General features: G+C 35.7%; 1 protein-coding gene across 16 annotated transcripts in view; it reads left to right on the top strand.

The window, feature by feature from the left end:
* ZBTB20 (zinc finger and BTB domain containing 20) overlaps positions 1 to 27,402 on the top strand; it is a 784,241-nt gene that overhangs the window by 361,380 nt on the left and 395,459 nt on the right. For 2 of the 16 annotated variants that reach the window (XM_059921086.1, XM_059921094.1), the window contains exon 1: positions 8,971 to 9,262. The exons of the other annotated variants lie outside the window; for them this stretch is intronic. The gene's annotated coding sequence lies outside the window, so the exon portion shown is untranslated. Of the gene's footprint in view, positions 1 to 8,970; positions 9,263 to 27,402 lie in introns of those variants that run through there. 16 annotated transcript variants of the gene reach the window in all.

A 27,402-nucleotide genomic window follows, 5' to 3' on the forward strand; every position in this document is an offset into this window, starting at 1 on the left:
AATATGCTTCATATGTATGTGTATGCATATTTTTAAAGTATGCAACACCTAATTTGTATGTGTTGGTAGATGTGCCCTTTCTTTCTTCCTTGGAGAGGTTCATGGATTTTATTTATTCTCAAAGGGGTACATGAGCTTAAAAGCACTTGGGAAAAAAAAAAAAAAAAAAGCACTTGGAGCTGCTGAATTACAGATTGGTACCTAAATGAGCATCAATTAAAGGGAGTAATTTTCCTTCCCCACTCCCTTTTCAACTATCACAGTTGTGTCCCAAACATTTGAGTTGGAGTAAATAGTAGGTAAAAAAAGATCAGAGGGCCAACCAGTGGGAAGGGGATGAGAGAGTACCTCTATAATGGCTTTCTCTCTTTCTTTCCTACTTTCTCACCTTCTTACTTTATTGCTTTTACACTTAATTGATCAATTGTTTTCTTGCTTTTCCTTCCTTCCTTCCCTTTCTTCCTTCTTTTCTTCCCTCCTTCTCTCCCTCCTCCCTTCCTTTTTCTTTTTTTCATTCAATTACTCCTCTTCAGAGGAGAAAGATTAAGCAAGCATTATTTTCAGTAAGCATCAAAGAATATATTTTTTTAATGCTGTAGCAGTAACCTTTTCCTCACTCCCTTCTCATTTCCTTTTCCCATGATCTGAATTTATTCATTTTACTACTATCTCAGTTTTGAGAGCATTATTTCCCATCTACCAGAAGCAGTAGTGCTCTGTAGAAGTCAATTCTATAGCAGAAATCATTTAGAAATCAGTAGAAAGAAAAAGTAATACCTGTAAAAAAAAATCCATCACTTTCTTTTTCAACATTTTAGCTCCCTACTTGAATATCATCATCTAAGCTAAAGTTTCCCCCAATGAATAAATAAATTGATTTGTGAATTGTTTAACATAGAAAATAGATGAAATTAAACTGTAATTCTTCTATTTAGTGGTATAATTGAGTTGTTTTAGGGACATGGACAAGGCCATCTATAACTTCTCTGAAGGATAAAAAAAGATTACAATTTTTACCATCTTGAACAAGAACTTCCTATTACCATAAAGAATGAATGGCTATCTTCACTTTTTCATTTTACCCAAGAATATCATTATATCATCATCAATTTTTTTAGAGAGAATGAGTTTGGGAAAGGAAGAAAAAGATGATTATAATATTATGGATTTCTGTTGACAGTTGAAAATGTTGTTATGCAGAGTTTTCCCTATGCCCTATTCTTGTAGGATTAGAATTTTCCAGTTGGATTGACTTGGCTGTCAAAAAGTCAAGTTGATTTTTCTTTCCCCAGATTAAGTTGATAATTGGCTGAATAAAATGTTAATAACAATTAGGAGAGGTAGGATTTTAAAGCTACTTAACAAAACAAACTTTGTGGGACTATTTTGTATATATATATTTTTTTTTTTGGTAAATTCTCCAGAGAACACATTGTATAAAGTTATGGCTTCCTGTTCCATGAAGTATTTCTTCCTTGACCTACCTGCCATAACTGCTTAGCTTACACTTAAAGAAAAAAAGGTTTCCATTGCACTATTGAATCCTTAAAGAAAAATCAAGGTACAGTCTTTCTTTTTCACACAAAAGCATTCAGAGCACTAGTTTTAAAGAGAGCTTAATTCTTGCACTAGATGTTTTTAACTCTCTTTTTTTTTGTTCAGAACACAGGAATGCTACCCTCTCTTGTCTTTCTTAACATCTGCAGGACTTTTTTCCTTTTCTGTGCCCAGTTCAGATTGTCTTGCTCTCAATACCAGCTACTTTCTCTCATTTTTCCTCCACTGCTGTTTCACCCTTTCCTTCTTTCTCTTGCTTTGCCTCAGTCTTCTTACTTTCCCCCTGTATTCCTCATACTTAGAATTGTCTGTAACTTCTCATCTGGACAAACATCACCTAGTTTTGACCTAGACTCAAATCCCATTTCTTAATTGTTCTCTTCTAAGTAGCCAGCCTCTTCTCTACCAATAATTTCTTTTGGTAACCATGCCAACCTCATTAGGCTATGTATGTATTTTAAACAAATAAGCAAAAATAAATTCAAATTTATCTGCCTTGCTAGTCAAAATGCTTTTCTTAGAGGTTGGGGACTCTTTGATGTCTTCTGTAGAGTATATATCACTTTATCTTTTCAGTAAAGGTGGCAATATCTCATTGCATTAGCAAAAATTGAAAACTGTATGTTTCATGTATATTGGTCATCTAGATATCACTCAGACATCGAATGGTTTATTTATTTAAAGCATATCAATGACACTTTTCCTGAAGTGAATCTTATATTTTTCAACCTTCTTAAACAAAGTGTTGCAAACATGAGTTAATCTTTACATAATGATTCTGTGATCATCATTACTGTATTAGTTTCCTAGGGCTACTGTAACAAAGTACCATAAACAGGATGCCTTAAACAACAGAAATGTACAGTGTCAGAGTTCTGGCAGGTAGAATCAGCAGGGTTGGTTTCTCCTGAGGGTTGTGAGAAGAAATCTGTACCATCTTTCTTTCCTAACTTCTGATTGTTTGCTGGCAATCTTTGGTGTTCTTTGGCCTGTAGAAGTATCTCTCTAATTTCTGTCATCATCTTCAGATAGCATTCTCCCCATGTGCATGTGTGTGTCCAAAATCCCCCTTTTTATAAAGACACCAATCATATTGGATTGGGGTCCATTCTACTCCAGTATGACCTCATCTTAACTAATTGTATCTGCAATGACCCTATTTCCAAATAAAGTCACATTCTGAGTTATTGGTTAGAACTTCAACATATGAATTTTGAGGGGATATAATTCATCCCATAACAAATATAAATATTTTTTTTGTGTAGAGCTCTGCCACACTGATTTATGTAGGACACAATTATACATATGTTTGCAAACTGTACATAGTTCTCAGCCTTGGATATTTCATCTCTCCCCTACTCCTTTCTTCCTCTTCATTCTGAGACACAGAATGATTATTTCTTAAAGTTCCCATTGTGCTTTCTTCTGGAAGTATCTCATCTTTCCATCTAACATGAATGGAGGGCCCAGATAACTAATACTACTATGTAGTAAGGAAGAATACATAGGTTCCAAGTTAAAGTCTCACTGATGAATAAAGATTAGTTTGGACAATCATGTGTACTTTATGGCATTTTTTTTAGTTTCTCAAGGACTCTATTTTCTCTTTTCTGGGTTCATGACCATGTTAAATCGAGGTATAGTTATAGGTGAATATGAGAAGGCTGGGTAATAGGGGTATTAATGTATTATTTTCTCATGACAGATATGAAAGTTAAAGCAATATATCTGATTAAAATATTAGAAATTGTATTATCCTGTCTACTAGTTACCCAGGAGTTTACCCATTAGTATAGGAAAATCAGAGTTCTCCTTAGAATTCTGTAAGGTGTGAAATCTGAGTAGAACAGACTTACCCTTTTGTATAGTGTCTATCACACTGAGATCATTCAACGAACATAATGGTAGTGCAGAACTGTGTTGAAGTCAAATGCTGTGAGTGGGTAAGGAAATGTGCACATTTAGTTCTTAGCAGGTAGTCCTTCCTGGCTGGATGAGGGGCCTGTGCCCACAGGTGCTGACCTACCAGGAGTGGCCCATGTGGTTCTCAGGGTACCATGCTGATGAGCCACCCACCGTGGTTCCAGTTTTGGCAGCCACAGCCAAATTGGCTCTTTGATCTTTGGAGTGGCTCCTGGCACAGTGACTGTCTCTGTTTGTTTTGCCCCTCCCTTTTTTCATTACTCCCACCTGGCACTATAGGACAAAAAAATGAGAGGTGGGAGGAGGTTGGGAGGGGACACTTCAGGAACACGGCTTTGCCAAATATGAAAAGCTACTTAAGCAGTTCTGGTTCCAAAAGCTCATGTATAACATTTCTGCCAACCCATTAGTGAATACATTTTATTTTATATATCATTCAACAGTCTGCTAAAAATCACTTTCCCTGATTTGGCTTTCTCATTACCAGGGTCTTAGAGCCACCATAAAAATAGACTTAGAAATAGTCTCCCTTCATAAATATCTGAATATGCTTAGAAATATTTACTTCATCTTATGCCTTGATATTTTAAGATCAATTCCTCTAATATATCAATATTTGAAAATCAGCTTTGGCAACTTGATTGTATTGGTCATATTTTTTAAACTGTATGAAATTTTTGTTGAAAAGTTTTAATAGATTATGCAATAGTCTCTCTATTCTAATACAGTATTTGAACAAAAATGTAAACATGACAATACCCATTTTATAGCTGAAAAAGTGAAAAGCTGAGGTACTAAATATGTTATTTAAGATTATACAGGGCGTTGGTGTCATTCTACCCATTTGATACTGGTAGTATCATTGGATACTCTGAAATTTAGGAATTTAGCATATGCTCTATGAGACGATAGAAGTATTTTCTCCACATTATCTTGATAATATCATTTAGGTATCATAGATAAGGAGACAGAAAACTGAGACATAAGGGGATATTAAATGACTTGTAGCAAATCACATAGCAAGGTCACAGGAAAGCTGACAAGGTCTTGGACTCCTTCACTGTGTGAACTAGCCATGACTAGTTTTCTGACAAGAAATATTTTTCTCCTTCGGGGAATCCCAATTTTCACATTTGTAAACGTTGGAGACTTTCACTGAAAAAGTAATGCCTCAAGGGACAAGGACCTTTTGAGAAATTTAAGGTTTTAATCTCAACCTAGTACAGTCAAATATATTGATCACCACTTAACAATTTATGAATATTTCTAAAATTCTTGTTTAGACAGAATTCTAAATTTGAAACTGGAATTAAATCACCTTTCCCCTCCATCATTATCCAGTTATCACTTAGTGAAATATTTAGGTATTAGGTATTTATGTACATATGTAAAAATGCATAAGTTTGGAAACTGTAAAATACATGGAATTTATTTGAGAAAATGTTATAAAAAAAATAGCATCAACTTTGAACTGTTTCTGTTCTAATGTCTGCTTGTCATCATTTTTAACCAGAAGATTAAATTTCCCTAAATAAGGCTGGAGAATCAGGTAGTTAATAAGGAAAGGCAGACTAAACCTGGCCAAAATTTTACTAAGTCATTGTTACCAATCTAGGTATCCCTGGGAAAGAGTACATGAATTAGTCTTCCATACTTCTTCTTTCTACCAATTAGGGTTTCTAACTGAGAAATAAGCAGATTCTAGAAAGCTCTGACTGCCCAGGAGATCCCACTCAGGCTACTGTGGCTCAGAAAATCCCTATGCTTATTAATTGGTCTGCTGGTTTCCCCGTCTCCTGATGTCAGGTAGAGGCCATCGAATAAGAACCAATAATGGAGGGTCCAGGAAGTTCCTTATCCCAAAGGAATCCTCAAAGGAGAAGCCTTACATACACATTCAAGTAAATAAGAAGAGCCTTTGTGAACCCCCTCCAGTGACCCCCTCCATGAAGAAATACCCCCATTTCACCTACAACTAGCTTTATCACCATCAGTAAATATGTGTTCCACTAATATTTGCTCTATACTTTAGATCAAGAACTGGAGATGGCTGGTCTAAATCAAGGTCAGGTGAGAAGAAAGTATGTGGAAAGGGCATCAGGGTGCCTGGAGTTGGAGAATGCTGGTAGTTAGCTGGTAGTTAGCAAACTTAGCAGCATCGGGTTGTCTGAGGAGAGCCTATGACTGTACTGAGTGCTGGCTTCCGCAGTGAGTCCCAAATAAGCTTTTACGTCTCCACTAAATGAAATGTAACATTGTATTAATCACTTGGAAAATTAAGATTTCTTCTATTATTAACTGGTAAATTCTTGTGCCATCTCTCTCTATTTTGTGGGTCAGCTCTGTTTTCTTAAACACAACCATTTCAACTATATTATTAACATTCTCAAAGGAAATTCTACCAGACTACCAAGTCCGATTTGCTTTAGCTAAGACTTATTTACATTTATTGTCTAAGGCAGGCTTACATATTACATGTATCATTTGGCTCAGAAACAGTAAATTTTAGTTGTATGTAATAAGCTTTAACTCTGAATGCTTCAAATGCCATATATTGTGCATCTATTCTGGGCTAATTTCTATGCTTTGTACCCTACTACATTACCTCCTTTAATTTTCACAACAAACCATTTTAGAGATAAAAGAATTGAGCCTCAGAGAACCTAATTAATTTGACGGAGGGCACACAGCTAATAAGTGTCCAAGCAAGGATTCAAACCTAAGCCTTTCTGACTCAAGGTCTTCCTCTCACTTTTTAAACCACTGTCTCATTCTGCTTCTAAAGGTGTAGAAGATTCTGAATTACCTTCTAAGAGTTTGTGAAGTTTTAATAAGGGAGAAGGGGGCTGCCATAGCATGTGGTTCTGTGGTGCTAGTTTTTATTATCTAAAACATGCCCAACTCAAGCTAGTTGCCGGTTTGTCCCAAGTGCTAGCCTGTTGATACCATAAATGCTATTTTCCAGTCTTATTTTATGAGACATGCGTCTCGTTAAATATAGAAGTTTAGCTCAATTCTCAAATTAACCTCAAAACTACCTTAATTTTGCTAGATTAAAAATAATAACATAAATATTATATGTGACTAGGTAACTATAAAGTAATGGGACTGATTTTTGGTGGGTGTTAATGGCACTGGTCTCATTGTTTAGAATGAATCCACATAGTGCATATCCAGATTCACCACTTGTGAGTTTCATAATCTATTAAATGGAGATGGTAATAGTACCTACTTTGTAATATTGTGAGAATTAAGTGAGGTAATATATGTAAAGTTCTTAGATCAGTTCCTAGCATATAGTAAGCACTCAACAAATTGTAAACTTATTATATATGAGTATTACAGAAATAAAAATCAAACCATAACTAGTAGGTGCTTGGTACATGTCAGGAGCTCAATACACGTCTGTTGAATAAATTAATAAATTGTATCAGTTCTTCAAACTGGCTAGTGGTTAATGATTTATGGTAAATGCAGTATTCTGCCAGCTGCCTCACTATTGAGTTTAATATAAAACAAAATGTTTAATGTCGTTAAGAACTCTACACAATCTTCAGGAGCATTTCCTAGCTCTAAAAGAGCTTTTTTTTTGGTATTGGGGTATCATTTCTTTTCCTCAACATTTTCACCCTTAGTACTGTATAGCCTGTACTCTCTGGCTAGAGTTATACGTGTGACCAATAAATGGATATAGATTTTCTCCTTCCTTTATTGGTCATGCAGATATGATTTATCTTATGGTATAATGAAAACAGAAGCTGTACAAGTATGTACATAGTGAAAGAAGATGAATGGACTGGAGAAAAACAAAAAGTCAGTATGTGTTGTGAATGCTTCCTATTTGTCTAAGACAACTGAAACACTCTGGAGATACCGCTTACTTTTCTGGTGATGTCAAGATATCACAGTTTAGGGAGCCTTTTTTTCTTAAGAAATTCATTTTAAAATTCTGAAATGTTTATCATTATGCACCTGAATTTATTATGCTTTAAATACCATAGTTTCTAAATGGTAATCTAATTCTAATAAAAGTTCAAAGGTTTGCCTCTCTCTAGAATGTTCTTCTACCAGTGATATTTCTACTCTACCTTTAGAAACAGTCCATGCATCACTTCTAGAAGCCCTGCCTCATACTTCTATGCATATTTATGTCATTCCCTTTATTATAGTGTATTATATTGGGTTGACCAAAAAGTTTGTTTGGGTTTTTTGGTAAGATGTTACTGAAAAACCAGAATGAACTTTTTGGCCAACCCAATCGTTTTCTGTTTAGATTTTCCCTTTTTGAATCTGGTGGCTAAATTGTGAGCTTCTTGAAGATGAGGATAGTGCTTTATTTATCTCTTGATACATAGTATTATTCAGTTCCTAGGATAGAGTAGGTGCTTAATAAATATATACCCAATAAATTAATGAACTTGCAGTCTCACACACACACACACACACACACACACACACACACATATTAGATCAAGGCATGAATAAAATGTCCTATAACTTTGCATGTTCCTTAAGTGCTTGTGAACCTTTTAACATTGCTTATGAATAGATTGATATATTTCTGAATGTTCTAGTCACCTTGAGGGAAACTTTCTAATCTTTGAAAAGAAAATTTTTTTTTTTTTTTTACCTTTTCTTATTCTTTGTTTTTACTTTGAGCATCACTTTTGCACATGGACTCAAGTGTGCTGTCAAGTACTGATTGTTTGGACCATACAATGTTATGAATCCTTAGTTTTATTCACACGCTGCCTGTTTGGTGGCTTTGTTCAAGTACATAATCTTATGTTATATAATAAATACATGGATTGTGTCAGTTAGCTGGAAAAGTCTTACTTTCAAAAGCAGTTCTCAGCATTTAATACAGTGCTTGGCATATAGTTGGGACTCAGTAAATGTTTGTGGAATGCATGAATAAATCAGCCATTATTGTTAACTGTTTTGAAGATGAGGTATGAGATTTAAAAAAAAACAAAAAACAGAAAGACTAAATGAAATGCCCAGTATCAGACAGCGGATGAGAGCAAATCTGACACTCATAATTTTTACCTCTGTAGAGTCTCTCAGTCGTTACACAGGCTCACTGAGAAGTGCCGTATATGTCTGATTTCCCAACTTCACCCTGCAGTAAACTTTTGCAATCTGGAGGCTAGAGACCGCTTTTGTAAATGTTGTCTGCCCGATAACTGAGTTGGCACCGAGGAGGCCTTAGCAGATAAAGTGGAGGAACATATGGCTCCCATCTGAATACAAATTGGTGGACATAACGTGGTAATTCAGCAGAGATGTCCTCTATATTGTAAACTGAAAGAGTATGATTAGAGGTGTTTATAAACGGCATCTGAATTCCCCCCCACCCCTCCCCACCTCTTTTCCACTGTAGTTTTATTGGCCTGAATCATAGCCATCTAGCGTCCCAGTCTCACCGCATTATTTGTTAAAGTGGCCAGCGTGAGGAATTATTAATTAAAGCTAACAAATCACCCTGACGAGCTGTGCCCTGGCATGGCTGAAGGTTGATTGGCGAAAGTGTTCTCCTTTGGAGAAAAGACTTTTTGTGCTCGTGACGCAGTCAGGGACGGATTATTGAATATGCAAGTTAGAAGAAAAATCACAGGACAAGCAAATTGAGTATTTACTGGCAAATAATTGCTCTCTTAAGCTGTGGCTCTCTTCCTAAATTCTTAACATTCCCGAGGGTTAGAAAGAAACACAGAAAAATGCATCGGTACAGAGTACATTTCAAAAAAATTACATAGGCTGATGTTTCAGACTTGTGCAGGTAAGTGTGATTGTGTGTGCATGGAAAGTGAAACAACGAAGCGAAGCAAGAGAAAGGGGGAAATTTTTAATCTGGTGTTTTTTTTAAAATCAATTTGTTGTTTATTGGAATACTGCTCGGCATATTTCTACGTTGACTGAGAATTCAGTTTCAGTGCTGCATTTATTGTGAAAGTTAGAGAAATGAGGAGGGAGGTTTTCTCAGAGTTACTTTGTGTCTTTATTAGCAGAAGAGTATGTTAATGTTTTGCCCCAAAAAATAGTTATAAACTTTGCTCAGATATTTGTGGGCATTTGTATGAAATTATCGCTTGATTTAAGGCTCTTCAGTTATTCTCAATATTGTTAATTATGACCTGTCTTAACAGTGTCCTGAACACATTTGGGTACAACTATTGCATTTATTTTTCAAAGTAAACTCTGTTTTACATTAGCTCCGAGCTAGTCCTTGTTCAGAGTTTCTAAAGGGACGTTACAGTTCTGGAATAGTTCCTTAAACTTCGGGCTTCTGTAATAACCAAAGTGTCCTTATTGTCAATTGTGTGGTCTTTTTAGCTGACGTATTAATCAAACTACTGAGTTCTGTGGACGTTGTAAGATAAGTGAGACTAGATTAGAGACTTTTTCAAAAGCAAATTTAAATACATAAAAATATGAGTGTGGAAATGAAGGCTCATTCTATGTATGAAATGTTGACATATAGAAACAGAGGTATACTGCTAAGTACAACTAGGTTATGTGAACAATATTATCAAAACACATATATCCACTGAGGATGAATTTCATATTCTGTGAAAATGTGCTTTCATCAACAACAAACTGTTTTTGAAATGAGAGTAATTGGCTGGCGAAATAGCATTTTAGGATTATAATAACTATGAATAACATGGATTTAAAACAAAGGCATAAACATAATTTAAACTAAATTAATTAATAATTGCAAAGTGCTTTAACAATAAAACATCTACATGATAGTAATAATAATAGGAATAATAATAAAAATGGAAAGTCTGGCAATCACTCAAAAATTAAATCAGACAACTCTTATAAGGTTTTAGACAATCAGGATTTTAAAATATAAATATAAAAAACATATTTTACCTACTTATCTGTTCCTTGAACCATGCAATATTGTGCTGGTTAAGATTTTTCCTTACTATATCCTATTTTATTAAAAAGTGGCTTCCCTTATTATGTAGAATAGAGCTCAGAAGAAAGTTTTAAAAATATATTTTTTAAAGGTTTAATTCCCACTGGATAACATTCTGTCCTCAGATTTCAAGAGGCAGCCTCCTTGAAGTTTCTTGTGACTATTTGAGGGCACAATTTGGCCCATTATTTTCAAAGGGGGCATTTAAAGCATATGTTCAAAGACTAAACCATCTGCCTGCTTTATTATGAATACCACAGAATTATGAGGACTTGGAAAGGCTCAAAAATTGAACCAGAGTTCTATGCAAGATTAAAAAAAAATACAGCACTTATATTTTTAAAAGTTTTTTGTAACCACTTACTTTTGCTAAGTATTTCATTAGTCTTCTGTGGGAGAATTGTACCATTACACCCTTTTGATGTATGGGGAGAGGTGGCAAAATGTAGTTGAGTGACATGAACCTATGGCAAGTTAATGGTAGTATTTTCTCTCTGATTTAACTCACTATGTTTAAATGCCTTTTGGAGTTTTGGATTGACTTGTCAATAGTGAAACTCACAGTGAATTGGAGAAACATTATAAAATGGTGACTGCTGGAACAAAAATGAAATCCAGCTGCTAGCTTCTGGACTATCTACAAATGAGTTGCAAGAGACATGCGGAGGTCAGACTAAAGAGCACATCTGTAATCCAGCTGTGATGTAATGGAAGTATGAATCAACTATTGGTTGCCCATAATGGGGGGAAAAAGAAAAAAACAAACATAACTTGGCATTATTCCAGCATGGTACTATATTCCTTTGGTATCTGAAAGGATATGAGATCCAGAAATTAATACAAGAACAAAAGTCATGTTTGGTCCCAAACAATAATATTTCAGCCCAAGGTGCTTAGATAAGGACAAATTAACACGAGTATCATTGTTAAGATGTCTAGTGCCCAATTAGAGTTCTTCTAACTTAACCTGAGTTGTTACTAGAATCAGTCTGAGACTAGCTGGATCATTATCAGAAGAAATGCAGAAAATAGACTAAACCCAGCTTGAATATAAGCTTTCATTGTTGAGAGGACTTATCACTCTTTGTTGCTTAATGAAAATTATTTAAGAGAAAATAATAATGGAGTCAAAGGACTGAAGAGTTTGGTTGAAGATTCTAAGATATATACATATATATGTATGCAAAATACATATAAGTAAATAATATATGCATATATTATTACATGCATACATATATAATTTTTTAAATAATAAATAGTTTTAGAATTGCATACTTTGTTAGATTGATTAAGCCTAGGAGTTGGTCATTTTTTTTTTTTTTTTTATACAGTCAGTCTAAAAGACTGAAGGCACAGATTTTAACACAGCTATAGTTGGCTTTCAGAACTGAAGGATGTCAGAATTAATGATCTGGTGCCGAAAATACCTATGTTCAATTTCATATGGCTATTCTCATAGTGGTATTTTAATTTTATGCCTCCCTAAACTGCAGTCCTGCAAATAATCAAATGAATCTATTAGCCCAAAGACTATAAAATATTTCCATTATTTTAGGAGGTTAGTTTTTATTTTATATTTTAGGTGAGTTTGATATATATATATCTAATATACACACACACACACACACACTTTTTGTATTGTTTTGTTTTCCTCATTTATTTCTGCCACCTAGTTCCAAAAAGGGAATTAAAATGGCTGACAAAGGAAAAGAAACAAGTAATACAGTGAAATACATGAATTGAAAGTAGATAAGAAAGGCAAACAAAAAAAAAAAACCCAAAACAATAAACAAGAGCAAAGATATAAAAAGGAGTCAAGAGTGAAGTTGGTACACAAAACTACATTTGGTGAAGTGCTATACATTTGCCTTTAAACTTTCATGCAGTCAAGTCAAAGAGAAAACCATGACAAGTTATGCAATTTACAACATTCATAAGAATAATTTTAAAATTTCCATCATTCATTGCTAAAGTTCTTGAAGAATGACAGACTCTGAATATTTAGAGAACTCAGTGCTAAGACAACTCCCATTGAAAATAATTATAGGCTGCAGAGACCTAGAGGTCAGGACAGAATCAGCAGCTATACCTTCCATGGGACATGTCTGGAGGAGTACACTGCAGTAATCTCCTTTCACTCCCAGGGGAGAAGTTTCTTGGGTGGAGGAGGGGGAAGCTTCAATTAGTGCAATTACATTGGCAAGACCAAGATATTATGGAATATAGGGATTTAAGGAGGAAATTTTAAAAATTATTTCATGTAAATATATATATACATATATAGTTTAACAGTAAATCAAAGATTTAGAAGGCTTCCACTTTTAGAATAGCCATTAAAACACATTTTATCAAATAAACCTGTTGAATCAACATTGCTTCCCTAAATTGTTAATGAAACATTGCTGCACTGCTGCCATTCTTCTCCTACTTTTACTTTAAGCACACTGTCAGTCTTTGTGAAGTTGTAAAAAAGACCCTTTCTGTCTTGAATATAATGGTCCTTGCCCTTGCATCCTCCCTTCGTTCATTTTCAAAAGTCTTAGCAAACTGCCTGGTCTTTCCACAGGTAATTTTGATGGTTTAAGTCTCATTGAATAAGCTAGTCTTTTCTCCATATTGAACAGGTGAAGCAGAAAGATTTCTTTTCACATTACCTTTGTAGCCCAATCCATAGTAAGTAGTCCAAGGACCACCTGTATCAGAGTTATCTAGGATGTTTGTCAAAATGAAGATTCCTGGGCCCCATTCCAGAATTTCTGAATTAGAAGCTCTGAGAATAGAGTCTGAGGCTCTGCAATTTAGGAAGCTACCTAGGTTAGTTATGTACACTAAAGTTTGAAAACCACTATTTCAAGATCATGACTATAAAATTTCTAGTATATGAACATAAAATGGTAGGATTTCCACACCGTAGTTGATAAGGGCTTATTATATTAACACTGACCAAAACACTAATGCACATTCAACAATAAGTGATGATTGCCTGCTCATGAGACTGGAAAGATCAAGCTTAGAAGAACATTCTGCATTTGTTTGAACCCTTCAAGCCATATCTCACCATTACAGGAAGATGTCCTTAAATTTTTTAGCTATCATTTACTGAAAACTACTATGTGCTAAGTCATATGTTGCGTCTGGGTACTAGAGATACAAAGATGAAAAAGAACAAGTCCGCCCATTGTCTGAAAAAAATGCATATTCTAGGATAATTTATTACTACTAGGATATTGTCTTCTCTGTACTAGAGTAAGTATGAATTGCCACATAATCTTCCCTTGAGTAAACTGAAGATTTCCATTGTATTATATCAGTATGAGTTTATACTTGGTAGAAATTTCGCATAACAGGACCCCGCTACAATTCGGATGTGGCAAAACGTAAGAAACCATTGTGGGTTCCCCCTTCTTCCCCTCAGCAGGAGACTGCATCCCCCAAGACTGGAATGGGAGGTATCATGGGGAACTTCTAATTGCATTTCTCTCATCATCAGTCAGTGATTTGTTACCAGGATTCCTTTTGAGAGGAGGACAGAAATGTGTAAGTGAATGCTCCTAACATTATGAAGACTTGTATGTCCTTTTCCACTGCCCCTCTGGGGCAGCTCACCTATAGGAAATGCTGGAGCCTATGGCAGCATCCTCCCTACTTGTCAGGTAGGGCAAAATATGGAGGAACTTGAGCTGCTCCTGCCTAGTACCCTGCTCCCCAGTCCCATGAGTGCCAGAAATTGGTGTCAGCAGGCTAGAAGAGACATTTTGTGCATAAAGGAATTTGGTAGCTGGTCTGAGGGACAGGATGAGCTTGCAATTTCATTGATGATTCATATTTTCCTGGAAAAGTACTGGAGACACCCTCCCCCTTTATTATTTCCAGAACAATATGAGAAATATTGTGAGACCTTCTATATCCTTTTTTCCTTTCCTTCCCTTCTTTTTAACATATATTTATTGCGTATTTAGTGCCATGCTTTCTTCTAGGAACTAGGGATAGAGTGATGAATAAAGTTTCTACTTTCATGAAATTTATATTAGGCTATATAATGTATTAGGATTAGAAAGGGAATAAAATTACTAAATGTAAAATGTAAAGTAATATAAATATAAATATATGCTTCAGTTTTGAGACATTGCCTACTGCACTCTCCATGACTTCCAAATATATTCATGTTATTTCATAATGTGTATGTATCTATGTGTGTGTGTGTGCATGTGTGTGTGTGTGTGTGTGTGTGTGTGTGTATGTATAAATATATATATATTTCTTGATGGATTTATGAACTCTCGGGAACAAACCAGTCAATTCAGGGCTCTCCTTATTGTGGGAAGCCCTTTTTCATGGGGACCTGCACATGATGTAAGGGGAAGACAAGCCACCTGCAAGGACCAAAATGTGTGCACAGTCAACTACAAAATCCTTCTTTTTCATCTTTTTGCTTATCTGTGTGTGTGTGTGTGTGTGTGTGTGTGTGTGTGTGTCCTGGGTTTTGTTTTTCATTGTTTAATGAACTGAATGCTAGGCACTCAGTATACCCAGGGGTCTAAGACCTAGATAAGTTATGGGGTCAATCTTCAAGTGAATAAAGATAAAGAAGACAAGCAATTAACAATAGTATGTGGCTTTGATAATGTTCTAAAGGACACAGGAAGGAGTACTGCCCTAGAATAGATCAGAGCATAGGCAACAGGAAAGGTTTCCCAGAGGGGGTCAGGTTTTAACTGAGACTAACAACCTCAGAGTAAAGCAAAACAAAAAGGATTTTTTAAAATAAACTTCTGATTTTTCACCTGATCACCTAAATAGTATGTGTCCATGGTGAAAATATTTTAGACAATAGGACAACCTATTTTTTTTAAAAAAGGGGGTGTGTGGAAATCACCAGTTAACTCAGCACTTGAGAAACCATTGTTAACATTCATAAGATACTTTTTGAGCATGTATTATGTTCTAGGGTTATGCCAGCCAGTCACTGTCTTCTCGGAAGGGAACATTTTAATTAGCAGGCAATATGAATAGAAGCAACTCAAACTTTGACTCCTGTTAGATGTCTTCAGATTTGGGCTTACAAACCAGCTGGGCCCCAACTGGAGCTGATGTAGATAGAAGAGCACCATGAGTGTTCTCCGGAACAAACATCATAGCACCTGCTATCACCCCCACCTGATATAGGTGTGAAAGTCAGATTCATTGGCTCTGCTTCTTCTCTGTCTATGTGATCTTGGGCAGCTTATTTGGCCTCTCTGTGTCTCAGTGTCCTTCCCTGTTAAACTAGATTATTAACAGTACATACCTCATGAGATATTTTGAGAAATGATTAGGATAATGCATGTAAAGTGCTAATCACGGTACTTGGCACATAGTAAAGTATTCAGTAAGTGCTATCATTATTATGATGCTGATTACTGTTATTATTATTACTATTACAGTTATTTTCATTACCAAGGAAACTTGCCGAAAACATATTTTGTCCAAAGCAACTCCATTGTCACTACTGACAAAACAACTCAAAACATGCTTCCCACTGAGGGTGGGTCAGAGATATCATCTTTGAGACACACATTAAGAATCTGGATTTATAGCTGAAAATTATAATTTAGCTTGGTAGATAAATGACATTATGCAGACTAATTTTCTGTTTCTAAGTGGAAATGATGTTTAAATCTGCCTTAAATGCCCTTCATGTTACAGATTTTGTTTCAACAATTTGTGGTTAACTAGGTTGTTTTATTAAAAGGAACTTTTAAATCCAAAGCCCTAATGTTCTGTACCATCAGTGACTGAAAATGATTAGAAATATAAATTGACCTAAAGAGGCACCTTCAGGAAGCAGAAACTTCTACATTGTCAGGATCTGTATTTTAACGTAATAGTGAACAAAGATACCTAGCCTAGCAATGCTACATATTAGATGCTTAAATAATTTTTCAATTGATTTAGAATTTACAAGAAAAAGCATGTGAACATCAATGTAGATGTTCTGTAGAAGTGTAAGTGATTTTAAGAGAAAGATTACACAAAAGAATAACAATATATTAGAAAAAAATCAGTTGTGTGGAATCTTGACAACATATTACATTAAGTTTTTAAAATAGTAGGCTTGCCTCAGTATGAAAGGCAGAACTATATAGTGAAAAGAATGTAGACTTTGTAGTTGCACAGCCGTGTATTTGGTTATTACCTCCACCATTTACAAATTATGTGATCATGGACACCTTATTTCTTGTGCCTAAATCCTTAAACAGAAAATGGAGCATAATGGCCTCATTGCACGGTATGTTTGTATAGTGCCTAGAAGAGTTCTTGGGGCATAATAGATACTCAAGAAATTATATCCATTAACAATGGCAATAACAATAATAAGACAGAAAAGCACTGTGTACAATGTATATAAGCCCACTATATATCTAAATATAGATATGATTCATGTAAATTGGTATATACATTCCAATATAATAAATACTAATACCTGATTGCCTTGCTTAATATTTGTCACACCATAGGAGCGTTACATGTAAAGTTTATGTATTTAAATGCCTTTATGAAAAGATTTGCTTTATTTATTTTAGTTAAAGAAGATAAAATTCAAAAATCTAAAACTAACTTTATCTTTTGAGAAATGGCAATAAAAGCAAAAGCCACCAAAGGATCTGTTACCAACATAGTCAAATAATTTGGACTTAATGCAAATAAAGAACAGGGCTAACACTCCACTTCAAATGATAGAAAAAGTGAATTAATTTAAGAAAGTCTTAGGTGACCCCTAATTTGCATAGTATTAATTGGAAGTATTTTAAAGATCATAGGGCTATTATTTCTAGTTTCAGTGGTAGCTACATATGGAAAATGGCTGCAGAGATTCACAATACAAAAATAGTTCATCGCTAAATTCGAAATTCTGTTAATGTCACAAACAGTGGGATGTGAAACACAAATGAATTGTGATGACAGTTGAGTCCCAAGCTGCCTATTTTTTTTTTTTCTCTCAGAGCTGCCCATATTTGCTTTTATATTTTCTCCAGTCCTGATTTAACCCATCAATATTTGTATTTTCTGAAGCTAGCGCCACCTTGGAGCGAGCATACCACTTTTAAGGATTTTATTACTAAATGCTTCTTGGTTCCTAGGAATTTTGCTCTCACTGCTTTTCTTCCCACTGATACGTATTCTTGAATCTTTCTTTACCTCTCACCTTAGAGTCAGAGTTTCAATCACTTTTTAGCCTACAGGCTTCTAGGGCTTGGTATTGATCTTTACTCCACCTCTCTCGAGTGTTTAAAGTGTCATTCCATTCTTCTTCATCTGCAGGACATATTTCTTCTCCGTGTTGCTTTGACTTGGGGCACTTCCTGTCATCTGGATAATCTACATTCATTTCCTACTATAGTTTTTTTAAAACTTGTTTTTCTAAATGTCACTCTTATCCTCTTTGGTGGAAGGTCTTTACAATCCTAGATTTGGGGAACAACACTAGATACACTATTTTATGAACTGAATAAAGCTCCCTTTTAAATACAGCAATTCCATATAACCATAAGGTAGCTTGACTTTGGGGAAATGTCATTTAAAAATATCTCTAAAATGCATTGCTAAAATGACCAAATTATTTCGGCTTAATGGATTTTGTAGCTTGGATACCAGACCTACCACACAGAGCAACAGTCCAGGCAAAATATGTTATATCTGGATTTTACTGCAGACAGCGATTTGGCTGCCATTTATTGAGTGACCTCTCTGCACCAAGAATTTTACATTTAATTCTTAAAACAATCCGGTGAGATAGGAACCATTATCTTCACTTAATAGATGAGAAAACTTTGACCTAGAGAGGTTAAGTGACTTGTTAAGGGGTGGAAAGAGGATGCAAACCCAAGGTTCTAAGACTTTAAAACTCATCCTTTCTCCTTTACCACATTTTTGTGCCTGGTTATATATTTACATTATTGGTAGTAGGAAGGAGGTTTGTAGTATAATTTAATTGGGGGCATAGCCAATTTCCTCAAAGCAAACATAGTGATGATGAGATTTAACTGTTATCATTTTTTATAGAAATATGAGCCTCAGGCTATGGATTCACTAGGTCTCCAGAAGTCTGAAGCACATGAGTGTAGGCAACTTTCTTTACTGCTCCCTTTGCTTTCAGGAGACAGGTTATTATTAGCTCTGAATAAACTGGAGCTTAAAATGGGTGGTTCATAGATGAGGGGTTTCAGACCTCCCATCAAAAGACTTCTGTGACTTCTGCTAGTCTTTTTCTCCAAAATTAAAACCTGATGATTTTTCTCAGCAAATGTATTCTGTAGATCTTTTTTCTCCCACCAAATTTCTGAAGAATTGTTATTAGTAGTACTAGTAGTATTTAGGAGTTTTATAAAGCACACACGTAATGCATTTTTAATCCTTCATCATCAATCTATATATTTCTCTTATGAGGCACTAATCAATACCACTTTACTTTTACACAGCACTTTATGGTTTATAGTTTGGAAAATGTATACCAGATAGCACATTGTCTTTTCCACAGGGTAACTTAAAATGGAGATATATAATTTAGCTACAGTGCGCACATACAGTAAACCAGTGGTAGGACTACCCTCCTACCAAGATTGAGAATCTTTATTTTCCAGGGCACTACTTAGTATTTGCCCTTCCACAGTTGGACCATTGAGTTTGCCAGTTTGCAGTCCAGATCCCAAGACTTTGCTTTGAGCAAGGACTTGGACGTTAGTGTAGATTGGCTTAATTTGTCTCTTTGCCACAACCACTTACTTCATTTGGGTCAAAACCTCCAAGAGGAACTCTGGAAATTTCCCTAGAATTCAGAGTGAAATTTTAGCTAAAAAAAAGAAAAGAAAAACTATAACAAGAACCCTGGAACCATCGTTCTTCAAATATTCCCCTGAGAAAAAAAATATAAAAACCTTATGTATGATGCTGGGTTTTGGATTACACATCATGAGTGCTTTTCTTGGGCTGCATCTCTCATGCTCACCCTTCCTCCAGTCACAATGAATGTTCAATTTCCTTCCCTCAAATTCTGACTGTTGCCAATTTTGATGTATGTCTACACTATTATTTATCACTCTAAATTTAAAGTAGGGTAGATGTTTCACTCTTTCCCTTTTTGAAGATTCAGAAGGCTTTATTGTACATTTATCAAAAAAGCACTCCAAAACTCAGCCCCAAATCCTGTTTTTTAAACAAATAAATATTGCCATTATTTTTTACAAATCTGAATACCATGGGCTATCTTCATCCTTTTTCTTTATCCCCAAGTTCTTCAACTTTTGTTCTTCTCTGTAAAGCATAGAGTCCAGGGAATATAAGTGAAAATGAACAGTTCCAGAAAGTTAGCATAGGAAAATTTCCTGTTCTTAGTTGTATTCAAAATGAACTTCCTGTCATGCTGTTTCTAACCTATAACGTATCATTTTCACAAATATAATATCACATAGTTATCAAGACACATTCCCAGATACTCATTATCAAAAATATGGAGGAAAATCCCACATGTAAATGTCCCAACTCCTTGCCCCCCCAAATGAATTTTGGACAAGAGAAAATGTCTTTCCAACAGTCGGGTATCGTGTTGTGCTTGATGAATTTTAACATTCGCATCCCTTGTTGCTCGTATTTGTGAAAAATATTAAAGACTTACGACTTCTTTTTCCTTTTAGCTGCACATGGCTCACTCTAATAAATTTTGAATATAGATTCAATATGGTTATATTCCCAATCATACCACATTTAAAAGCAATGTTCTAGACTGTTTTTCTCTGCCAGCATGACTCCACAAAGAAAACGAAACCAAACAAAAACTTCCTTAAAACAGAGAGTAAAATGGGGCTTGCAAAAACTGTTTTAAAAAGAGGTTTAAACAATGATAAACAACCAATTTTTCAAACACTGTTGTAGCCATTTCAAGCTGTAGAGTGGACAGTATACAGGAAAAATCAATAAAGGGAAAAAAATCTCTATATTTCACATATGAAACCTAAAAATACCATTAAAGACCAATTCCCTCTCTATTCGTCTATTATTTCATTCCACTAAAAGGTGTTGAAAAAAATCAGCCAACTTCTACTAGAATGAAGTGTCCAGACAAGCAAGTCTGTAATTAATTAAAAGAATAAACTAGAAAAGAGGAAATGGTTTGGGAGGGGTGGAATGAGGAGGAGATTAAGCACCTAAAATGTTGACTGTACCAAAACCAGAAAACTCAGGGAGAGAAAGAACTTGTTCTTCAAAAGATGATACTTTCCATCCTTCATCAGCAACAAGGAATTGATAGTCTGATAATAGAAGCCCTTCGGGTAGGTGGGAAGGTAGTGGGAAGAAAGAACACTGTCTTCACGAAGCCTTCACTAAGTGTTCAGTTGCCCAGCGCAATCTGATCAGTGCATCCACATTTCTAGAATTGAGTAAACCAAATCAGGATGAACAACATATGGTTTAATAGTTAACATTTAGAACAAGGGACAGGGAGATGCTTTTATGCTACAGTCCCAGTGTTCGTTCATTACTAAAGTCTGTTCTGGGAGCATTTACAGCTTTCCAGAGAGTCTGACTTTGGCCTAATGAACTCCTTGTCCTGGAGTCTCCCTTAATACAGGTGAGTCTTTGTGATAAAACATGCTCTAGAATCCAAAGTACTGGTATCAATATCATTATTACTAATATTATTATTATTATTCCTTTCTTATGTTGGTAATTATCTCTCCATTTTCTTATTCCAGAAATAAGTGCAAATTTTGTGAATACACAGAGTTAGTTTCTCTGAGAGAGTTTGTTTTCTTCCAAGTTGGAAATTTGAGGTGTTTGAAGTATAGCTGGATGTGCTTTTTAAATGACCAGAGACAGAAAAGATCCTAGAGACAAAAGGCTCCACAAAGGAAAGGGACAAAGGAAGGGAGGGAATTGTGTATTTTGGCTAGTTCAATCTTCAGTCCTCTATTGTTTGGCTAGTGGTCTTTTTAAGGTCTTTGCTTTCTCAGCATTCTAATCAGAATCTTTCCCTGTAACTAAGAGAATCTCCAACTCTTCAAACTCTTCATCTTCATCTGCAAAAGTAGAGTAACCATGGACAAAAGTTTGGTATACCTTAATGAATGGGCATTGGGTTATGAACAAGTAATAAGGGAAAGTAACAAGAAAATTGAAGGTAAATTCATGATAAGCACTGAGGTCATGCAACTGTTGGAAGTACCTGGTATGGAATTTTTGTTAGTGATATAGCTAAATTAAACAGCAACAATAACAACAATTAAAAAAGCCTTACTTCTCACTCCCCTCTCCCTGTTTTCATTTAAAAACAACCACCACCATAAAAATTGCCCAGCAAAGAGAAAGAGCTCGTGTCTGTATTTTTGGTGTATGACCATATATCTTCATTGTAGTTCCTCTGCCACACATTAACAGAGTTATTTGTCCCTGATGTTTCTCAGAGATCATCTTTGTGTATGTCTCCATAGCTGTTATAATAATGTTACTATTTTCTCTTCTTCATTTTCTCCCTCTATTTGGGATCTTTTTTCATGTGAAAGAGACTCTTTCTCTAGCTTCTTTACACACAGTCTCCATTTCACTAGGACACATGGGTGCTTCTATATGATGCCTTTTAAAGTGATAAGATAGTAAGAATAGATTTTGAACAATATTTTACCAGCACTATTGAAAAATTAGCAACTGTATATTCTATATACACACACAGAAGCTGCATAAAATGCAAATTCTATTCAAGTCTGATCTCTTCTGCATTTCTACAGTGACTGTTGCTGTGGCATCTAAGCACTTTAGGTTATTTCCTCTTATTATTATTTACCACCTGATCATTCCAAAGTGCTTTTTACAATCAGAGAATTTCATTAAGAACCCATTCCCTTGCTCTTTGTTTTTCTGCACCCTTGCATGTAAAACTATCAAGCATCTTAGTAGCTATATCAGATAAATTACAGTAAGAAGATAGAGTGCTGCTGATAGGAGGATGGGGGAAAAAACATTCCAAAGCATATCCTGAAATCCAGTTTATGTTTTACAGTATCCAAATAATAATATTACAGAAGCGTGGGTATATATATATTTTATATATATATATATATGTATAATATATATATTATATATATATAATATATATATATTACAGAGTGAAAACTCAACCACTAGATACGTACTTTTATTTCTCATGGTTTCCACCATTGCAATAATCAGAAATGTGAGGTGAGCAAGGGGAGTACTGTCTGCACTTCACACATAGAGAGGTCTGGGGCGTTGCACCTTCTCACTGTAGAAAGCTCGTGATTTCTTATTGCTTCCTGAGCTGCCTTTAGCCCAGAATTATAGAAGTCAATCCATTTTAAAATCCAAAAAGCTACTGTTATATTTTTTTAAGCTGAGAGATAGAGACTTGTTTATAAAAAGGTTCATTGTGATTATAGATGAAAGTGCGTGGTTGGTACCTTAACAGTTTGATTGAATTAAAATCAAGTTCATTCTGGGGTTTCCTTCTCAGCTCTACTCCTTGCTTTCTCTTTGACTCCAAGCTAATTGCATAACCTCTGGTTGACTTGTGCCTCGTCTACACAAAGTGAAATTCAGAAATGAGGTTATTAATCTAACTAATGTAGGCTATAACATTATTTCTCTATTTCTGCTAGAGAATTTGAGATTTCTGACTTAAGCAGGTAGCAATAAAAACCAACAACTTTCTGCACAATCTCCTTTTGTCCTTAGACAACAACCCTATGAAGTAGATACAACAGAATCACCTGGAAATGATCAGAATCACGTGGAGGGCTTGTTAAAAACACAGACTACTAAGCCCCACTCCCAGAGTTTCTGATTCTGAGTCTAGGGGTAGGGACTGATAATTTGCTTTTCTAACAAGTTCCCGGGTGGTGCTGGTGGGGACCACACTTTTAAAATCACTGCGCTAAGGGAGATGTAGCTTAAGTACAGAAAAGGAAACCAAAGGTCAACTCACGGCAGTAAAGTGGCAGTGTACAGACAAAAACCTAGGACTTCTGACTTGAAATCTTACTTTCTTACTACATACATTTTTTTCTCTTTACTTCTACTACTTTATTTGGAATGACTTTCGGTTGTCTTGAGATCCTGAGTGAAATAGCATTGTAAAGGAGTGGTAATTGGATCTTTTCCCCTTGGGTCTAGTAGCTACTCTTATTGGATTTGTGAAGGAAAAAAAGGAGGACCTTCCAAATTTTAGTGATTAACTTTGGTATGAAAGGCTTATAAGGCCAGCCTTATTCTGCCCCTTTGGGGATGAGAGTGATAAATTTGAGTCTTCTTTGTGTTCACTCATCATAGCCTGTAGACAGATATGAACAGGCTTCTCTTTGGTTGGACTTGTGAACATATTCTGCTGTGACAATGCTTTGTAAAAATTTCCACATGTATATTACTTCTCCAGATAGTCATGATGAAGGAACGTAGCAAGGAGTACACAGTGGGGCAGGGGAAAAGCCACTGCAAAGAGACTGAGCGTAGTGCAGTGGTCTGCAATCCAGGCTGCATGTTACAATCACCCAGGAGAGCTTGGAAATGAACACCCATGTCTGGGTTCCATGTGTAAGCAATTCTGATTAAGAGTCTGGGGTAGGATCTGAGCAGCAGGAGGTTTTAAAAGCTTCCCAGGTGATTCTAATGTGGAATCTGGGTTGAGATCTACTGACCTCCTGGTTAAGAACCTGGATTTTGAAATCAGACAGATCTTAGTTCATATATTGGCTCTTCTATTTAGTTCCTGTGAAACTTGATCAAGTTATTTAATCTCTGTCAGCTTTAGTTTTCTCATCGGTAAAATGCAAATAATAATACTTGCCTTGTCAGATATTTACGGGAGTTAAATGAGATGATACATTTAAATATTTGACATAGTTCCTGGCTCATGGTACGGATGTATTACGTTAGCTGCTGTTATTATATTATGCTTTGGTTTCCTTATCTGTGAAGTGAGGGGGGCACTTTATGAAATGGAAGACAAATATCTTAGGATTCTCTGTAGATACTTGTCTGTCACCTTATCCACAGTATCCTGCTCAGTTCCATCTTGCCTTTTCACTTCCTAAATATACATATTTTGTAAGGTGCTGTCTTTGACAGACTCAACCTTTATTACTGTATTTTAACAGCTATCACTACTCTGTCCTCCTTTTTCCCATCAAGACTGAAAACTTGTAAAATTGAACAAATCCACTGAAATTCCCATATAGGTTAATGGAGGTATGGTGCATGGTTGACATCTAGGTTTAAAAAACGAACGGCAAAGCTTTGTAAACATACAAAAACTAACATGGCCCTAGAGTTGATTGCTATTTTTCTGCCATCACCTACTCTCAGTCATTGGTAGCTTTCATCGCAGGGGAAGAAGGGTGCCCACATCCCACTTCTTGAAGATTATGCCATCTTGTTGGTCCCTTCATTTTCCCAGATTTCCTCCTGTGACTCTTAAAAATGTCTTAGTACACAGATGAGTAGTAACAATTTCTGAGGACAGTCATGGTTTTCTAAGCACATTTGCTTATCTCTACCTATGTTTACTAGATCATATTTTATACCATCAATTTTAAAAATTAGAGCCCTTTTGAAAAAACTCCCCTTGTATCTCCCTTAAAGTATACAAATTATGTTTTTGGACAGACAGAGAGGAATTATTTGACTGTCCAATAAAAGTACAGATGGTTCCATTTTCCTTGACTCATCTCACAGCACACATTAGTCAGGTCACATGCCTATTTGGGAATTTTTGTAGCACTAGGTCACTTGCTGAGCTTTGGGGCACATAAAAGACTATTTGCCTGGCTTTTAAGTTTGTGGATCTTACACTGTGCCTGGCATGGAGATAGGAAGGACATTTTTTTTCCATTAAGCTTTTTCACTGTGTTTTGAAAGGAAAAGTTGAAACAGAGTCCCTACTGAGATTTTAACATGTTCCATGGTGGTAACCATAGGCAATAGGGAAACAGAAAATTTTTGGACAGAAGGAAGCCAAGGAGTCCATCTCAGCCTGTCCTCACAGATACCAGTTGGACTCTACAGTATTATTTTTATCTAGGTGTACATCTATTGCTTTGTGTTTCTACAGCCTGCTCTCTGATAGAAGGGAGACATTGCTACCCATCATCATTAAAAAGGTTGTTCTCTAAACTGTACTCAGACCCCTTTTCTGGACAAGTCAATGGAAACATTCATTTAGATTTTAATAAAGCTAAATCATGGAAGTTTTTATTTGGAAAAATACATTTTGATGTTTAAAAAGATTCTCAAAGGGTGTTATGATAGGTAAACTCCAGTTATAGAGAACAGTACTTGTTTCACAGAATGCTACATAAACACAGAATAATGACATTTTTCTTCATTAAATTCAGGGTGCTTAAATTCACGCAAGTGGGCACCTCCCTCCACCTCTACACCCCCACCCATACCCTTCACCTGCCCTCCTCTTCCTCTGGCCATCCCCCTGCCCTAACCTCTGGGGATCAAAACTCCTGAAATCTAAATCAACTCCCATTTCTGAAAGACTCTATCATGCCATTTAAGTAAAGTGTTTAACAAACAGGTCTATTGGCATTCTTCTCTAAAAACTTAAATATGAAGATTTTGATATATGCTTGGGGGAGGCACATTTTTTCAAATAATCTGGTCTGATAGAGCTCTCTTGAAAATTCACCAGTTTGTTAACGTTACACCTATGCTAATAGCTTCTAGTTCCTTTCATTATATGGAGTTATTATTAATGAGATTCTAGAACATCACTTCCCATGGTTACATTCAAATACTGAGATACAGCTAACCAAGTAGTAGTCATGGCTATTAGTGATTTTTTTTGGATACATTTTCAACATGACAGCAGTTATTTTTTCTTTCTCATATCTACAGTAGCACCAAACCTTAAAATGAATTATGAAAATTCAAAATGATAAGTTTTTAAAAATGTAGCTATTACGGGGTCAGAAGTAGTACCTCACAAGACTGGCATTAGCATCATTATTATTGCCATTTTAAACTGGACCACCCCAGATTGCATAATCCTATACTAACACAGTAAAATTAGGTTTTCCATAGTCCATTTTTGAAAGATAAATACCATGTACACATAAGTATAGATGAAAATATCTCAAAGATACAGAGCCCATGAAATGGCATATTCCTTAAAGGCAGGGAAAGGTTTGCTCAGGAAGAAGGTTGAAAGGCAGTGTGGTATAATGTTAGAATACCTATGCTCTAGTTCATACTTTACCACTTAATGGGTCAACCTTAGTTAAAGGATTTAACCTCCCTGTGTATCAGTTCCCTCATCTGGCTCAACATCTACCCTCCACAACCTCCTACATTTGAATAATGGTCAAAACAATGTGTCATAAAATTATTTTGAAGTATTCAATGTTATACACAAATATAGTCTGTTAATCGTCAAGTTTTAAATGGGAATTGGGACCAAATTTTTAGGAAAAGATTGCCTGTTCCAAATGTTGGAGACCAACTGAATGATGTCAAAGGCTGAAAATCTGCACAGGTTGACAACAAAGGTAGAGCCAGAGATAAGGGGCTGGCTTATGTAGGGCAGTGACAGTAGACTATGGTTTTTAAATTAACAGAAGAAATTTGAGACAGTAGAATCTTTCGCGAAGCATATTGCTTGATCAAATGTGTTATATCTTGTGAGTTCTCTAATGTTCGACACAAAGGATGAATTAAGAGAGCATGTCTGACAATGGGGAACTGTGGTGAGATACAGGGACTTGCCATAAGACTGTTCTTATGGCAAGTCCCTGTTCTCAAACTTAATTCTACTTCAGGAGCTGACTTCAAGTGCAGATTCTAGACCCATATCCCTACAGATTCTGATTCCACTGTAATTCTTGGGTGGGCCTGTGATTCTTCATTTTTCTCAACCTCGGTGATTTGGTAGCTGATGTCCTTGAGACCACACTCTGAATTTTCTGTCACAGCCATTCAATGCTCTAGCCTTCAGATTATGT

The sequence above is a fragment of the Balaenoptera ricei genome, chromosome 4, assembly GCF_028023285.1.
Source record: "Balaenoptera ricei isolate mBalRic1 chromosome 4, mBalRic1.hap2, whole genome shotgun sequence".
Classification (NCBI taxonomy): Eukaryota; Metazoa; Chordata; class Mammalia; order Artiodactyla; family Balaenopteridae; genus Balaenoptera; species Balaenoptera ricei.